This window comes from Polypterus senegalus, chromosome 3, assembly GCF_016835505.1.
Source record: "Polypterus senegalus isolate Bchr_013 chromosome 3, ASM1683550v1, whole genome shotgun sequence".
Classification (NCBI taxonomy): domain Eukaryota; kingdom Metazoa; phylum Chordata; class Cladistia; order Polypteriformes; family Polypteridae; genus Polypterus; species Polypterus senegalus.
In genome coordinates, this window is record NC_053156.1 from 262,232,591 (window position 1) to 262,246,594 (window position 14,004).

At 38.9% G+C, this 14,004-nt stretch overlaps 1 protein-coding gene across 2 annotated transcripts in view; it reads right to left on the reverse strand.

The window, feature by feature from the left end:
- Nucleotides 1-11,942, reverse strand: part of gtf3c2 (general transcription factor IIIC, polypeptide 2, beta) — a 177,686-nt gene extending 165,744 nt beyond the window's left edge. The window contains exon 1 of one of the 2 annotated variants that reach the window (XM_039749019.1): nucleotides 11,887-11,942. The gene's annotated coding sequence lies outside the window, so the exon portion shown is untranslated. Of the gene's footprint in view, nucleotides 1-3,342; nucleotides 3,505-11,886 lie in introns of those variants that run through there. The other variant, XM_039749020.1, reaches the window with a different exon arrangement.
- Nucleotides 11,943-14,004: the final 2,062 nt, after the last annotated feature.

Consider the following 14,004-nt stretch of genomic DNA (forward strand, 5'->3'; position numbering starts at 1 on the left):
TTTAATGTGATATTTCTGCAGTTGCTGCTAGGGAGTTAATGTGTTTTGAAATTCACTCAACTTACCAAGTCCTTCACTGCAAAATGAAGAAGGAGCACACTTCAATGCAGATTTGTGTTATCAAACACTACCTGCGCATTGTGCCTTGTAAAATGCATCAATATTCTACTTACCATGGAGCAGTGAATGTGTTTTGATTGGTGCCGCCATGTTGTTCCTTTCTACTAGCTTTAAGGCTGCTAATATGTTCTGAAATAAACTAGTTATACACTGCAAAGGACCTCACAGATCAAGACCCTTCTTGCTCGGTTGGTTAATCTGACTTGATAGCCAATTCTAGGAAGAATTCCTGTGGTTGCAAACTTTTTCCATTTCACAATAATTGCGACCACTATGCTCCTGGTAACACTCAGAGCTGTAGAAATGGCTTTATACCCTTGCCCTGATCTATACCTCACCACAATTTTATTGCAGAGGTCTACAGAGTGTTCCTTGGACTTCATGGTTTGCTTTCTGTCCTGACATGCAATGTGAACTGTGGGACCTTCCATACTATAACTGGCTTTACCTCCCTGCAACCCTGCCATCAAACACTCCGAAAACAGAAGGCAATTTCACGCACTTGGTCTCACACAGCAAACTTTCAAGGGGACCAGAACGCGACACAAAAATCTCAGTGGTCATATCATAGACTTGTTTTATTGGAAAGAAACAATTATTTCCCAGGAAAAAATTCAGAATGGAGGGTCACAACAACTACACATACGCACTGCTGCAAGTGTAATAATTATGTTGCTTGTTTACCAAAAACAGGACTATTAGCAGAACTTCTGTTATCGTTAATTTGCAAGTTACAGAAAGGATACATTTCATTTAGACAACACTACAGAACATGGCAAGCTCCGCTGAGGGCATACAGTGAAGCACATAAATTTCAGTTATACAGCAAACATATCAGGCAAGTTTAATTTCTGAATACAGCCATTTATAATATGAATTATCTCAAATAACATATTTACTACATTAAGGCCTTTATTTGTTAATGATGTTAATTTTAGAATGTTTTATTAACATTTACTATGTATCACAGTTATTATGTCTCCAGTGTTCACATCATAAGCAAAGAATGAGCACATCTCTCTTCTGGTGTAATATCGTGGGGGTTGATCACAGATCACAAAGAGCATTACTATTTGTTCCTTGCCACCTCTGTATGTGGTTTGATTGACCTGATCACAGGTACACTTTTTTTAGTGATGCTTGAATCAATCAGCCTTAGATATGAAATTGGCAGATTTTTACTTGTTGCTGTGAAACTGTCAATCAGATTGTAACTGGCCAATCAGGATGCCGGTTTTGTGACATATACCATATATTAAGCTTGAGGGCATGTGCAGTACTCGTAGACCGTAAACAATGGAAACTGCTGAAGAAAATAACTGCTGTTGTGAAGAATTTTAAAGTGTCCAAAATTGGCTGTTATCTGTAAAGAATGTAATGAAAAAATGAGTCAAGATGAATTTAAAGAAATCATGTTAAGCACAACTAATTTGATTAGAAACTTGCAGGTGAGTACATCACACAGCTGAGCACACGACTTTCGACAATATATTGAAAGCTATAAAAATAGCTAAGGAACCAAATCCATCTCAGACACCTATAATAACACTGTTTTTTTAAAAAGAAGCAAAATACAACCAAGAGAGGAAAAAAAATAATCAAAGTGTATTACTAATAAAACAATGGAGATCATTATTATAGACAGCCAAGCATTTTGGACATCAGACCATTGCTTAAGATGTATACTTCTATCATCTCATATACAAGCTCCACTGAGTGGTAATACAATGTCTTTTTAAGTTTAAGAAGGGACATCTGGAGCTCTGATGCAAGCCCATTTTCATTTTTGAGCTTGACTATTCTGATTTTCATTTAAGGAAAATTTTTCTACATGCACAAGCAACTTTCTGGCTCACTCAGTGCTTGAAGTGAGTTGGTACTCAATCCGTAGTATCACATCCCAACCGAATACTGTCAGTTAATGTTTGTAAATCTTCATTTCTCATAATGTATGCAATAATACTTTCCCATATTTGGAAGAAACTAAAAAAGTTGTCCTCTCGATGAGCTTTTGCACTTCCCAAAATAACAAACCCCCCCCCCATCCTAACCCTATAACCCACTCTCTTAATAGTTTCTGTACATAACTGTACTTTTGGACATTCAGTTTCAGGAGACATCCACACAATCACTCTCACTAGGCCAGTTGGAAGTGGTCTGTCACCTTAACCTACAGTAAACATCAGTTATGTTAAAAATTAAAAGCAATGTTTAGGATGACTATGGGAAAGCCTGTGCAGAAAGTGTCCAGAATTTGGTTTAAATCCATTTCTCAGGAAACATGGGGCAGCTTGCACTCAAGAAAATAAATAAGATAAGGTAATATAAGATATGTGCTGTGGCCGACTTGTTTGTTTTGTGCAGTGACGATGTTATGGGTGTGTTTTGAAAGATCTGAACAGCAAGGTGAAAAGTCAATGAGAGAATTTTTGTCCTGTTATCCCTGGCTTTGCTGATGGATCTTTGTAACTGCTGTTGAAATTTAGAAGTGTGTCTTTAACAGTGTGGCACATTATGAGAAGCAGGGAAACTTTGTGTGCAATGGTATTAAGCAATTCTGATAGTTAAATGTAATTTAATTTGATTTTTCAGTCATGCTTTCATTACAAAGATGCCTTCTATACAAAACTAGACAGACAGACAGACAGACAGACAGACAGACAGACAGACAGACAGACAGACAGACAGATAGACAGATAGATACTTAGTTCATCCCCTCAGAGAAATTCAGGTGTGTTTTGATTTGGGAAAATGGTTCAAGGGGTTCTTTAGAATAAGTGGGCAAAAATCAGAGAGAAGAGGTCCGATACTTCAATAAAATGTACTTATTCAATTATAACATTTAAATATATATAATGCAGTATAATGCAGTAGCGATAGATTATAGAAACAAACTTATGCTTACAGTAATATATTAAAAGACACAAACTTGTGCTTACAGCAATATCACAGCAGTATCAAAAGACACAAACTTGTGCTTATCAAAAGACCCAGAGCCATCATCCTAGACCAGTAGACTGAGGGAGCCCGCATGTCAGTCTCGTCAGAGGATCAACTCATTAGCCTACTCTCAAAGGTACCAGGGGGTGCGCGCATTCCCCACGGTTGAGCTTCCAAAGAAACTGAGGGCGAAACCTTCCCTTATATACTAATTGAGCGTCCTTGCCCAAAGCGGCTTACGTGCAAGCAGTGTATACAGAAGTGATCAGTTTCAGTACACACCTTTCCACGGGATGCGGTGTTGTTTTTCACTTGGTCCTGATGGAGACGGCGCCTAGTACCAGAAGGCACACAAAAATAAAAGTTGCGTAGTGAAGCCCCTCGAAGTGAAAAACAAGTCAGCATAACCCTTTGGCTGTATTTTTAGAACATTCCCAGCTGTTTCTCCCAAAACATTAGTAATGCAGCTGGGTTTGCACTGGAGCGATCAACGCCCATCTGCTCTCCTGATTCCCTTCCTCTCTTTAGAAAAATCCTTCCATTACAAGGTGTCCAGCAGCTGAAGCACATCAATAAAAAATGTTTCAAATGATTAAAAAAGGGAGAACAAAACATACATACATATATGCATAGTAAAAAGTACAAATGGTCAGTTGTTACAGTGTTGGAAGGTTGAGTGGTGACCAGGTCATGAATTAATTATGTTGACAACAGAGTTATAAAGTCATACAGCATTAGGAACAAATGATCTTCTAAAGTGTTCTGTTCTACAGCACAGTGAGAGAAGACGACTGCTATCTTTACTTCTCTGACCTATCAAAAGGTTGTGAAGAGGGTGCCTGCTATCATCAAGAATGGCCTGTACCAAGCCAGCCTTCTTCAACTTCTGAAGCCTCTTCGTGTTCTTATACAGTATGTCATACAGCCTCCCCAACACACAACATACATTGAATGATTTGAGTCTTCTGAGGAAAAACAGCCTGCTCTGCACCTAGATATTTATAACTCTGTACCCCCTCAATGTCCTCCTCTCAAATGCTAACAGGCTGATGGAGGGGTGGGGGGTCACATTTGTGGAAATCCACAATCATCTTGTTGGTCTTCGTTATTTTCAGAACTAGGTAGTTTTTATTGCTCCAGTCACTGAAAGCTCCAATCAGATTACTATATACCCCTTCTTGCTCATTCCTTATACACGCCACAATAGCTGTATCATCAGAGTACTTTTGAATGTAGCAAAAGTCCAACTTCCATTTAAAGTCTGCTATGTATAATGTGAGAAGGAACGGAACCAGGATATATTATGAGGTATTTTTTGTGGGATGGAAGTAATTTTATCTTTTATATAAATTACACTTTTAAATATCTACAACACTCTGGGTTTTATATTATACACAAATTTTAATTGAACTTGACAGAATCCTAATGTTAACTGTCTCCGCATGAATTGTTCGTATAAAACTTGGAATTGACACGGAATAAAATAGGAAAGCAGATTCAGACAGGACAATTTTCCAAAAAAAATACCGGTGATCAAAACTGCAATCAATGCCATCACAAGATTTTGTACCTCTTTAATGTGGCCAACTGCTATTCGATTATGCGAGGGATAGAGAGACACTAATCCTGAAACAAATAAGTTAGTCTTAAACAACAGCATTCACTGTTTTCAATTGCTCTTTATTAGCAATAGATGAAAATGACAAGGGAACAAAAAGTTCTCCGTCTTATTTGTTTTCATTTACATGTGTATTCATCAGGAACTAGGGTCTGCATGAAAAAGAGATTGGTATCTGCCTAAATAATGCAGATTACAAGGGAAATCACTCCAATGATCAAAACAACTAGTCCAAACAAAATAAGTGAGAAATGCCCTTAAAGTATACTAAAGGCCATGTCACATTAGACAACTTTTCCAGTGACTTTTAAATTTAGCCTTCACTTATATAACCTTAAAGAGTTTGTGGCAGTTGTCAATTTTTTATTTAAAAAGAAGGAAAGGAATATAAAATCTACAGCCGCAGTGTCCTTTTAACCAGGGTGCAAAACGAGTTGTAAGTGGATGTAATCAGGCAGTAGTCTGGATGGAATCTGCTTTAGGGAACTGGATTGAAGAAGAATAACGGCGGTGCTACACGGTGGCCTGAAGTGGCTCCTTTAGAAGGGCTGTAATGCTCTCCTTTGTTGTGCAGTAAAATTAAACTCCTCGTTATCGGACAAGTCATCATGTCATTGTTGGTGAGTAACCATAATTAATTTTCTACTTACAGTACTTAATACATGTACGTATGTTTAGTGTCACTGTACACACATTTACTGTATACAATTTTTCTTGCATTGTACCTATTTATTGCTGGTGGCCTGTCTATCGTAATGGCTGTAACATGTGATATCGGAGACACTCAATATCTTTAAAATAATATTTAGGTTTTACTGTATATAAACAGTGTGTTTACATACATAATTTCAATGAATCTTACGTAATATCTAAGAGAATACAAAGGGATTATGCTGTATAACTGTGCGGGGAATATTTATAAACAGTGTGGGAGAGTTTATAAGGGCTTAAAATATATAAAAATAACCATACAAACATATGGTTTCTACTTCACGGCTTTTCACCTATCGCGGGGGTCTGGAACGCAACCCCCGCGATCGAGGAGGGATTACTGTATTCATATTTATTCGCACGCCTTCTTGTGCTTGTAATCAGTGACCATGCTTTTTTTTTTTTTCCGATCTTGCCAGCGTCCACTTTTGGGTGCATGGGGGTGTTTTTTTGTACTCCAGGACATTCAGAGGAAAGAATAGTACAGAGAGGTCAGTTTCACGCTACAGTTTATGCAATTATCGGATTCAAATGTTAACAGTTTCCACACACCCAAGGACTGTCCTTTCTACATTTACTACAAGTACAAAAGAAACAACACCGTGTACCAAAATGTGGAGACTGGATGGGCAAGATTGGGAAGAAAAAAAAAAATACAGTCCACTGATTACAAGCGCAAGAAGGTGTGCGAATGAATATGAATAATGTTGCATCAGTGCCACAATGTTTTCCAAAATGTACTATACAGGTCATGAAATCAGTTATTCCAAATGTCATATATACCGATGTCTTTTTTTTGTCAGTGAGGTTATGACATCATGGACTATAAGGTACATACTAATTCAGCGTGAGCAGGAACACTCAGTAAAACTGAATTAAAAAAAAAAAATCAAGCTATGAAGAAGGCAGATTCACCAGCATTTGTGTGTCAGCTTTTATCCCTCCAGATCAGAGGATTTCCAGTTCCATTGTCTCAAAACACCACTCACATCTACAGTTATTCCCAGTTTCAGATAAAAAGTAACTGCATCAGATGTGGGATGAGGGGTGGGTGTTGTATCATGATTGTGACAGAGAATAAAAGTGAAAAAAAAAGCTTTAACAAGTACTATAAATTTACACTGGCTGTTACAGACACAAATCAAATGTATGTTTTTATTGCATAATATTAGCAATAAGAACAGCTCACTAGTCAAAACGGTAAATCTGCCAGGGAGCTGGTTTCAAACTCACGACCTCTGGATTATAAGTCGGCAGTCCTTACCACAGCACTGCGGAAGCTGTCATACTGTACTTGCACCTTTTCTGAAAGTGTTTATTTGATATTTGGCCATCAGCCTTCACACATTATACAGTTCATGTCTACATTTTGTTATTTATTACTAAAACAAGAAAAACGTTTCTGTTTTAACAATGTGTTTACACAGATTGTTGTATACACAAAACACACATCAAATTATTTCCCCTCACGATCCTGGGTAGTTCACTCCCAAATAATCAATCAAAGCAGGAACTGGGAGAACTTCTTGCATGTTCTGCAGTGGTGGGGGGGGTGGAATAGTAGGCTGCTTGGGCTTATCGACACATTTAGAAGAAAAAAAATGCTGACTGAGAGGTGCGAAGGGATTTAAAGTGGGCTCGATTTACGAGTTTTTTCGTAGGCTCTAGTAATTCTAGCATTAAACTCAAATAAGCACAAATCAGATGCGTCTTTTAGGCCTGCCGATACATTATTACAATCAAATGTTTTAAATAAAGACATTTCTACAGGATATTGTTTTAGAGAGAGGCCCCAATCAGGGCTTAACATTAACTATTGACACTGGCCAACCACTTTTTGGCCCTGGGTGCCAAGAAGGGTAACCACTTTAATAATGCACTGGTTTCCATTTTGGCAAAGCCCTCACTCACTCACTCACTCACTACTAATTCTCCAACTTCCGTGTGGGTGGAAGGCTGAAATTTGGCAGGTTGAGGTAAATGGCAACCACTTTTTGGCCCTGGGTGCCAAGAAGGGTAACCACTTTAATAATGCACTGGTTTCTCAGCAGTGGGTCAAAAATGGACGTTTTGCTCATTATGTATAACCAGCAGATTGCCATGTAACTAGTCAGTTTTACCTTCAGCTCAGACAGACGAATGTGAAGAGCAGCAACTTCCCAGCCTGTGGACACTGCAATATGTTTGCTGTGTGGAAGTCTGTTCAAGTGTGCAAAGCTGAAAGATATACTAACTGGAATGTGTGCTGGGGAAATAAGTCAGCTGTAATGGAACTAAAGCAAACACTTTTGGCACTACAAATGTGGTAATACATTTAAGATTACATCACACCATAAATTATGCTGACTCGCAACAACTTTAATTACAGGTACAGTACATACAAGGTAAGAGTGTTCTTTTAATACATTTAATGACTTATTTTTGATTGTTTCTTCAAAGAACTGCAACATTAATTAAATCATTAAACATCAATATATTATGCAATAGTAATAACTCATTCTTTATATTCTAGAAAATTTGACACAAAACAGAAGGTGAGCAGGCAGAGATGACATGAACAAGCATCTGCCATTATTTTACATTAACATATGTAGAGGATTATTTCATATTTTCACTTATATAACATTTGCTATACAGAACATGTATATTCAGAATGTATAATGAGTCTATAAAATATATAAAATTGTACTTCCATCCATTTCAAAGCTCACTTATCCCAAGCATGGTCGCAGTGAAACTGGAGCATATCTATATTTCAATGCATGTATCTATCATTTTATATGCATATAGAAAAGTCATCTTGGATAAGAGGAGGATGGGAACCAGTGGGGGGTGGCACGGTGGTGCAGTGGTAGCACTACTGCCTCACAGTAAGGAGACCTGGGTTTGCTTCCCAGGTCCTCACTGCGTGGACTTTGCATGTTCTCCCAGTGTCTGCGTGGGTTTCCTCCTGGTGATCCTAAATTGTGCTTGGTGTGTGTCCTGAGGTGGGTTGGTGCCCTGCCCAGAGTTTGTTCCTGCATTGTGCTCTGGGATTGGCTCCAGCAAATTTTCTTACCAGAAAAGATGGCCAGCACAGACTCCACTACAGAAAACCCAGGGGCAGGTGGGAGGCCAGGTGGCCACGGTCTCAAGGACTATGACTTTATTTCTTACTTTCTGTTTTACAATTTTAATCTCAACTGTTGACAACTGGCTATAGCTCCTGAATTAATTAATGGACAGATATTGCTGATTCCAATTTATGTTTAATCAGTTTCTAATGTGTTCTTTGTGTGTTTGAAATTTGCATTTATGTGTGCCAATTCTGTATTTAATAATTAGAACAGTATACAGGTAAAATTCCCTTACAATGAACTCCCAGGGACCTAAAAATATTTTGTTGTAACGAAAATTTTGCTGTAATGAGAATCTGTATTTGTTACTATAGTGCTTTCTTTAACTTGTAGCCAGGCATTTGCAATCATTTCAATAGCTTCTTTCGCATTAATTTTAATCTCCTCCTGCCTACAAGTTATGCTGACGAGAATTTTTCTCAGCATTTCCTTGTGATAATACACTTTCAGGGTGCGAATGATGCTCAAATCCAATGGCTGAAGCATTGCTGTGCAATTGGGTGGGAGGAATTCAACGCAAACATTATCTAAATGTGGAAGCATGTTGTGGACAGCACGGGTATAAATCAGGAGCTGAATCATCCTTTTCTTCTTCATATTGTGAGGTTTCTTTTGAGACCCCCACTCATCACCCCCCACTCAACGGAAACAACACGCTGAAGTGTGTCCCGAAGCACGATTGCATCGTCTGTGTAAGATTGTTTGTCCATTGCTGGGGCAGAGCAATAGGAAGCTCACAGCAGTGCTGTGAAGCGCCACAGAATCAAATCATAAAAGATCAGGGTTGCGCTATAAGTCCCTGTCTTGCACCCCAAAACACAAGGCTTAGTCTCGGTACTTTAGCAAAACCAGCTTTATTCAGCTGGAAACAGGAACAGCACAGTTATTTATTGTAGCGGGATCTGCCATTCTGTTATACACAGACACAGCAGTCAGGCAGGGACATGGCCAGGTCAGTGACCAAGTAATCCTGTTATCTGCATTTACAATTTACATGCTCCTAACCTTGCATAATGGGGAGTTGTGCACAACTGAGCTGTGACCACAGAACTAACTGTTCTGTGGATGATTCATTCAGGCATTTCAAGGTCTTTTGTGCACTTCGTTGTAAAGAAAGTATCTGCTGAATGTACTTCGTAGTAACGAGATTTCTATAGACTCGTGTCATATGGGGAAGCTGTCGAGACCACAAAAATACTTCGTTGTAATGAAAATTTTGCTGTAAAGATATCCGTCGTAACAGAATTTTACCTGTAATCTATACTTGGATTTTATCTAAGAACTGTTCATAGCACTCTACGCCTGCACTTAGTTAAGAGAACTATACAAAAAATAAGTTACATAGTATTGTATTTCAGCAAGCATCAGGTGCAAGGCTGAGACAATCCCTGGACAGGGAGCTAGTCCATCGTGGGGTGAACACACACACAGGCCAATTTAGCATCACTAATTCACCTAACGTGAATGTTTCAGGACCATGGGAGGGAACCCAAGAAGATATTTGAAGAACAGATAAAATTCAAATTGGGCACCCAGGAGTAGAACTTCTGTCTCCTTACTTCAGGGAGGGCAGGGGCGCTACCACTGTGCTGCACATACTTTGTCCTGTATTAAAAATGCTTAAATTACTGATAATTTATTGTTATCTGTAAGGAAACCATACACTGCAGCTAATACTGTTGTTCTTTGGGGATTTATGTCAAAATTAGGAAACATTTTTCATTTTGTTGGGCTCAGGGACGGATTACTGAAGCCAATTCTGGTAGTTTAGGATTGTTGAAGCTTTTTATTTTCATTTGTTGGTGCACAATATCAAATGAAAGCAAAATTATAAAATGGACTGTAGGATGGAATCATATTCAGTGTACTTCAAGTAATGAAGGATGTATTCCGTGTGTCTTTTGAAAATAAATCTTGCACTTTAAACTTCATCTGCTAATTAAGAAGTGCTTTAGTCGTGAAAGCATTTATGCTCTGTTGCCTAATAAGTGAATTATACCAACACAATCCTCATTGGCTAGACTTAAGCAAATCACGTGACACAAAGAAGAGACCTGCACAGAGTTGGAATTCTGACGTTAAGAGGTAAACACTTCAGATTGAAATTCTGTAAAGTAGCAGGTAAAGCAAGCTGCCCTATCATTTCACAGCTTCTTAATTACTCGAAATATAGGATGTTAAAACGGCAAATACGTTTTCAGAAACCAAAAGCTGACGCCTGATTCCCAAGTCTGGCAACCTTTCAATCATAAGAATTTTACTCTTCATCCTGTGTAATGCACTTTTTTGACAAGTTGTACTGTAAATACTTGTAGCATTCCCGTTTCAAACTACTAGTTTTGCTCTTCTGCACAGTACTTTCTTTTAATACATTTCGTTGTATTAAGCTTGTAATGTGATGGCTACTCGAACTGAAAGTGTAAAAATTCAACCGGCAAAACTATTGAATAATTTAAATATATTAAAAAGAAAAAGGGCGATCAGATGGAGTGCACACCAGCAGCATCACATAACTAGCGTATATTTTATGCATTTATTTTTCAGTAGTATGACGTAAATGATTCAGCTAAAACATGTTTGAAATAATCGCATTTCTGAAAAGATATACGAAGATCCGTTATCGGTTCTGGAGTGTTGCACATTCTGTCAAAAACAGCCGTTCTCCCTCTCTGGTAACTTAGTGGACACATCCAAATAACATTTATTTCCAATCGTTCCCCGATGTGGGTATGTAATTTCATAACAAGAGTAAGATAACTGCTGATGGGAGGAAGGCGCGACTTCACGTCATTTGAACTCTGCTCACTCCTCATGGCTCTTCAATTGCCTGCTACATGTGTTTAAATTATTATCGGTAATAAACGATAATAAATAAGCGCAATCACTATCGTCCCACATCTGTAGGTTTGTGCATTTAAAATCATATGGTTACAATGCATTAAAATACGTCTCTAGGCCTTATTACAAGGTTTCAGCGTAATAATGGCACGAGGAAAACATGAATGTTGTCAACACGACTATGCGAGGCCACGCGCATTACACCGTAGGATAGGGTTCTGACACAAGCCCCCACTTCATGAAAGACTACTTGAAAATAGCAGCCTATAAAGGACGGTACGAGAATAGCTCACGATTTAGGTCATTCCAATTTTACCGGGTCGACAGTGCTTTGAGGAACATAAACCGAAAAGCCTCGCTTCGAAACCCGACTCTCCACGATGCAGAAAAACTTCTCCACAGTATTGAGGCGACCTTGGTTAAGGTAAAATAAACGATTAAATGTGATCTCTGAATAAATGCACTGTGCAAAAATAAACAGTCTATATATGAAATAAAAAGTGAAAAAGAATTAAGCAAGAGGTGCTCGGTTTTGAAGCTTACCTTAACAGTCAGATCAGTCAGACATATTTGTTGCCATTCGTCAGCACTTGGTGCTGTGCACTTCTTTCTGCTGCCCCCTAGTGCTGGAGGGACAAGAAATACTCGTTGTTCGTGTGTAATTCTCCGCGTTACCGCATGTAGGGTGTATTGAGAACGAATCGGCTACTATTTTCTTTTGAGCTAAACGTAAAGTTTTTACAATCACATTTGATATAGCACGTGCAATGAGGGGAAATGAACATTCGTTTAAATCACCAGCATAATGATGCAACGGTAGCCAAGAATGACTGACATATACGCAAGCAGTTTTAGTTACGAATAACTTCCCATAACTATTCAATGTCGATCACCAACAGCAAATCCTTCTTCCATATCAAGCTGCTTTTGAAAGGAAAGATGCCTCTATTGAGGTCGTGCAGAGGTGGAACTGAACCTAACTCTCGGTTCCAGGCACTGTGGGAATTACGCAGCAGCTTTAGCCGCAGCTCCACCGGTCTCTGGCTTAGCGACGTCTACTAGTAAGAAATACGTTATTCTTAGGACGGACGAAAAGAAGTTATTTCATAATGACTTCATAATTTGGAATAACTAGATGTTAAGTTAATAGATAACTCTAACATGTCCCAATTTCAGTGCGCTATGCAGTGGACGAGGGCGCTACATACAGGGTTGGTCCTGCAAGTCTTCTCGAACAGGCTTATGCTACGTGCGACCTTGGATTGGGTGCTGCCTTTTCAAATCCCCATGTGGATGCTGTCTTTGTGATCTTAACACGATCTCTCGTTATCCAAGTGAAGCTTTTCTCGGGGTACTTTGGTTCTCATATTAAAAACTTCTACCATAGATTGATATGAAAACTTTAATTTGGTCACTGAGTGTGTCCTGATCTAATACCTCTCCCAGTGTGGGCTCTGCTCAAAGACCCAAAATTGGATTATTAACAGATTTCCAAAGTGGTTGAATGAATGATTCCACTATCCAATATTTGTATTAGTCCTGAAAATCCATCCATCCATCCATCCAGGGATGATTAGGCAAGTGGAGCAGTTAGAAATGTTGAACATGATGGGGCTCACCCTTGTGATTTCAAGCTGCACAACTGCAGATATAGGTCAATCTTGGCGTTTAGAGGGTTGTGATCAAAGGGCAGGGGTTGGCAATTTCAGTGATATAATCATCATGAGTTTGCATCATGGTGTTGGACATTCCAATTGAGTATGGAATAACAAAAACTTTATACAATTACAGATTAATTTCATAAATTCTAAAAAAATCTATTTCTGACTGCAGTCTGCAATAACAAAAATATAACTAATGAACTAGGGTGGCGTAGTGGTAGCACTGCTGCCTTGCAGTAAGGAGACCTGGGTTTGCTTCCCAGGTCCTCCCTGAATGGACTTTGCATGTTCTCCCCATGTCTGTGTGGGTTTCCTCCCACAGTCCAAAGACATACAGGTTAGGTGTATTGGCGATCCTCAATTGTACTTGCGGTGTGTGTGTGCACTGCGGTGGGCTGGTGCCCTGCCTGGGATTTGTTCCTGTCATGTTCCCTGTGCTGGCTGAGATTGGCTCCAGCAGACCCCCGTGACCCTGTGTTAGGATTTAGCAGGTTGGAAAATGACTGACTGACTAAATAATTAACATTTCTAAAATGAGAAAGAGTGTTCAAATAACAAAAATATTTATACAGTTACAACTATTTTTAATAAATATTCACTTCAAACAGAAACTAATTTTATGGGTTCAAATACTAGAGTCATTAGCAAGATTAATTCCAGATGCTAAAACACTGGGCCTGATAGTATTTCATTTAATTTTTTTTCTGTAATGCTAAAACTCTAAGGGTGACATTTTGGCACAGTAGTTGTGTTTCTCCTTCTTCTTCATATTCTTTCGGCTGCTCTCATTAGGGGTTGCAACAGCAGATCATCTTCTTCTGTATCTTTCTGTCCTCTACATCTTGTGCTGTTACACCCATCACCTGCATGTCCTCTCTCACCACATCCATAAACCTTCTCTTAGGCCTTCCTCTTTTCCTCTTGCCTGGCAGCTCTATCTTTAACATCCTTTTCCCAATATATCCAGCATATCTCTTCTGCACATGTCCAAACCAATGCA